A 4,987-nucleotide genomic window follows, 5' to 3' on the forward strand; every position below is an offset into this window, starting at 1 on the left:
GTGATCACAGACGTCAAACCACAGTAGAAACGGGAGGACCTAGGACTCTCACTAGGACACAGCAGTCATCAAACGACTGAAAAGCAGATCTGTGCCATGGTGATATATATGTTTATCTGTTAATGCATTAAACAAGATCTGGAGGTCGGTCCGGTAACTATCACACTTTTGAGGTTGTGTATGAACAACGGTTTGAGGATTCTGCTGCGACTGCAATGAGCGATGAAGACACTTCACAGTGGAGAAGTCTTCCCTGGTGGCTCAGTAAAGAACCCAGCTGCAGTGCAGGAGACGTGGGTTCAATCCCTGGGTCAGGAAGATCCCCTGCAGAAGGCCGTGGCAACCCGCTCCACTATTCTTGCCTAGAGAATCCCCTGGACAGAGGAGCCTGGGGTCACAGAGTCGGACACAACTGAGAGATTCACACTGTAGAAATCTGACACACACTGCCTCAGCTAGGTGATCGGGTTAATAAAGAGTGACAAGTCATATGGATAGCAAGTACCTTTATTTTTTAAATTTTCATTATTTTTGACTGCACTGGGTAGCGTGTATCTTTGATATGATATCATAAGCATGGTGCTTTACTTCTTTTTTCTTTTTTAATGTTTATTTATTTAGCTGCACCAGGCCTTGGTCACAGCATGTGGGGTCTAGTTCTCTGATCAGGGATCGAACCTTGGCCCCCTGCGTTGAGAGCTCAGAGTCTTAGCCACTGGACCACCAGGGAAGTCCCCCGGCACTTTACCTCTCCCTCCTAAAAACCTACAGCTGGTGTCTAATCAGGAGAAAAACATCACACTAACTCAAGTTTAAAGGACATTCTACAAGCACTCCTCAAACCTGCCGGGTCATCCAAAATCAGGCAACTCTCAGAAACAGTCACAGCCAAACAAAGCCTCAAGAAACATGACAAGGAAGCGGAACGTGGGGTCCCGAGTGCCTTCCTGGAACAGAAAAGGAGTCTTAGGTAACGACTAAGGGTCATTTATTGCAATCCAAGTACCACCCTAATGTCAGATATTAACATTAAGGAAAACTGGGTGTGGCTTGAGAGGAACTCTGTACTCCTTGAGCAATTTTAATCTATTCTAAAATAAAAACGAGTCTTTTTTAAAAACGGTGTAGCTGGGTGGTAAACGGACAGGCAATTTCTTCTTAATTGTATTGATACTTATCTGTATTTTCTAACTGGTCTACCATGAATCTGTTTTGCTTTTCTCATCAGAAAAAAAAAGAATTCAAAAAACTTAAAGTCTTTAAAAAAAAAAAAAAAAAAGAATGAATGGGTGTTTGGCCCTTTGGACACAGAGTGCCATATAAATGAAAGTATAATTAGAGTCAGTCTTTGGGCAGCGGTTAAAACCCACTTGATCATTCTGCACCCAGGCGGCTGCAGCCGCGAGGGCCTGGCCCTCTCCCGGGGTGGAGGGCTGCATCCCTGAGACCAGACAGCCTGTTTCCCGTCTGCGATGGGCCCCCTCTGGCAGGGGAGGGGCCGGGAGGCAGGGCAGCTGCCCAGGAGCCAACGGCTTGTCACAGATGAACCCACACGTCTGGCTCGTCAAGGTCCCAGAGGCAAACCAGCCCTTGGGAAGCCCTGTCCACCACCAGCTTCCAGGCCCAGGGTCAGCCTGCTCCAGGCCTCTGAGTCGAGATGGATCCAAAACAGCGCCTCTGCTCCCCCCACCTGAATAAACAAAGGCAAGAAGGCAAAACCAGCCAGGACCACATTCTCCGTCTCAGGTACGTTGGTTGCCACCATTTAGACTTCGAACAGCGCTGCAGAGCAGATCCTCTATTTTACACCTGTTTTAAAGCTGAGGCTCGGGCTTACTTTAAATACATTTAATTTGAAAGTGAAAGTGAAGTTGTGTCTGGCTCTTCTCGACCCCATGGACTGTAGCCCACCAGGCTCCTCCGTCCATGGAATTTTCCAGGCAAGGATACTGGAATGGGTTGCCATTTCCCTCTCCAGGGGATCTTCCTGACCCAGGGATCGAACCCGGGTCTCCCGCATTGCAGGCAGATGCTTTACCGTCTGAGCCACAAATAATAAAACTCAGACACAGGAAGGGTCCCTGAGGGTCAAAAGCAGATAAAGTCTGACCTGCTTCACTCCTCCACTGGGACTGCCCATCTCTAAGCGTCTCAGGGATGGGCTCTATCCACGGCAGATGGCTGGACCACTTTTGGCAGGGGGTGGGGGGGGGGGTAGGATGCTGGTGGAAGGACAGCAGGCATCACTAGTGGGTAGACTTCCCACAGCACCCACCACCACCACCCAAGTACCAAGAGCGCCACGGGCAATCATCTGCTTGTCCTCAGACTCAGCCCAACACGAATCCCAACCTTGGGCTGCAGGGAACGTGGGACAGACCCCTTTGATTCCTTTAGAAACACATTGACTTGTTGCCTTTAAAGGGGAGCCCTCGGGACCTTCCCTGGCGGTCGAGTGGCTAAGACTCAGCACTCCCAGCACAGGGGCCCTGCGTTTGACCCCTGGTAGAGGAACTAGATCCTGTCTGCTGCAACTAAAAGACCTCGCCTGCTCCAAGGAAGATCTAAGATCCCGCACGCCTGGTGGTGGTGGTTTAGTTGCTAAGTCGTGTCCGACTCTTGCAACACGATGGACGGTAGCCTGCCAGGCTCCTCTGTCCATGGGATTATCCAGGCAAGAATACTGGAGTGGGTTGCCATTTCCTTCTCCAGGGGATCCTCCTGACCCAGGAATCGAACCAGCGTCTCTTATGGCTCCTGCGTTGGCAGGCAAGTTCTCTACCGACTGAGCTACAAGGGAAACCCCGAATGCCCAGAGCAGCCAGATAAAGAAATATTAATATTTTAAGATATCAGAGGACTGGCGATTTAAAAAAAAAAAAGTGATGCCCTCGAAGACTGTATCTTTATTCTAAAGACTTTTCTAAAGCTCACTTAACTCCTCAGAAATTGCCTTCAGAGTCACCTTTAAGCAAAATTGATGAGCCTGCCTGACTGCCCAAGGAATTCCCCAATCCAGGCATCCGAGTGAGTCTCAGTTTCCAAAACTCAAAGCCAGGTTCGACAGACCTGCCCCTCCGAGGCCACTCCCAGGAACCCCGGCACGGCTGCGCGGTAGGAACACACTTTTCCGACTGTCCTCAGACACTTGCCGTTCATCTCAGAGCTTGTGTACGCTGCTCTCCTCTCTCTCCGACCCCCAACGCGGGCCCTGAGCAGGCGGTGGTCGGGAGGAGGGAGGCTGGGCCGCCCCCGCCCCTCAGCCCGGGCTCCGCCTTCTCCGGAAGCAGAGCCCGGCGCTCGGACCCGCCGGCTCCATTCTCCCCGCTAATGAGTCTTAAGTGTTTGGCTTGGGTCCCTGCCAGCCCTACTCCTGCGAGGAGGAGGGACAGAGCTCGTGCCAACCCGGCTCCGCCGGCTCCCAGGAGGGCTGGCGGGGCCGCGCGGCAAAGACGCGCCCCGGGCACGGCCAGGCATCCGCGGGAGGGCCCCTGTCTCTCCCCTCCGCTCCAGGGGGCTTCCCAAAATGCAGATCCCTGGGCACACCTACCAGATCGCAATCCTGGCATGTGCATTTTTTTGTAAGCACGCTAGGAGGCCAAGGACCACGGCTCTAGGAGGCCAGGGATGGGAATTTCGGGCTGGTTTGTGCATTTCTCTAGAGTCCACACTGTTGGTCAGACTCTGGAGTTACATTAAGACCCCCCCCCCGCCCCCACGCTCCCTAAAAGTAAAAACCAAAAAGCTAAGAAGCTCCGGTGGATGGCATGATTTCCAAGTTCAGCTTTAGCTACAGTTTAAGTGGTTCTGTTTGGCCTCCATCTTCCCTGGTGCCTCAGAAGGTAAAGAATCCGCCTGCAATGCAGGAGGCCTGGGTTCAATCCCTGGGTCGGGAAGACCCTGGAGGAGGGCATGGCAACCCATTCCAGCATTCTTGTCAGCAGAATTCCATGGACAGAGGAACCTGGTGGGCTACAGACTGGGGCTGCAAAGAGCCGGACACTTGCACTTTCAAGGGGAGTCCACACAAGTCTCTCCTTTCCCCAGAGCTCAGGGAGAGATGATGCCAGCCCTGGAACAGGCTGGCACCTCTAGGGTGACAGAGAAGGCAGAGGAATAGGCTGAGGGACAGCTGGATGCCGATGGTCAGGGGTTAAAGTGGGAAAGACCAGGGCTGGGGAGACATTCTAGAATATATGGGTTCAAAGGACCCTTCGGGATCACAGGAACCAACACCCTCCTCCCGTGAGAAGCATGAGTTTTTACCAATTTCTGCTGCTTCTCTCTCTCTCTCCCCCTACAAACATCTAAACTGCATTTCCCCGTCTCCCTCACAGTCAGCAGGGGGCATGAGCTGAATTTTGGCCAGTGGACCCCAGGTCTCTGGAAGGATCGACCCCTCTCTCTACTGGATGCTATGGAGACCCTGGGACCCCTGACCACAGCTGAGTCACAACAGGGAAGGAGCCTGGGTTCTGCATGACTGTGAGGTTCACAACCCTTCTCCAGGGGGTTTTCCCGACCCAGGGATTGAACCCAGGCCTCCTGCGCTGCAGGCAGATTCTTTTTTTTTTTTTTCTGCAGGCGGATTCTTTACCCTCTGAGCCACCAGGGAAGACGGAGGTCAAACAGAATCACTTGAGCTGTAGCTAAAGCTGAACTTGGAAATCATGCCATCCACCAGAGCTTCTTAAGCCTTTTGTTTTTTTTTTATTTTTAGGGAGTGTGGGGGCTATTGCTATAATTTGACAGTTAACCCACCCCAAATGGGACTCTGACTGGTAAAGAAACTTTTGTATGTTAAGCTCTGTAGATTTGGGGGTTGTCCGAATTGGGAATCACCTACTGTAACCAAGACACCTTCCTCCCGTTCCCTGAGCCCAGGGAGTGCTAGGAAAGAGACAGGCTGGGCAGCGCAGGCTCCAGGCTCCTCCCGGGTTCAGCCTCAGACGGGGAGACATGCCACAACCACACATCACAACCGGGG

This window comes from Dama dama, chromosome 1 (genome assembly GCF_033118175.1).
Source record: "Dama dama isolate Ldn47 chromosome 1, ASM3311817v1, whole genome shotgun sequence".
NCBI lineage: Eukaryota > Metazoa > Chordata > Mammalia > Artiodactyla > Cervidae > Dama > Dama dama.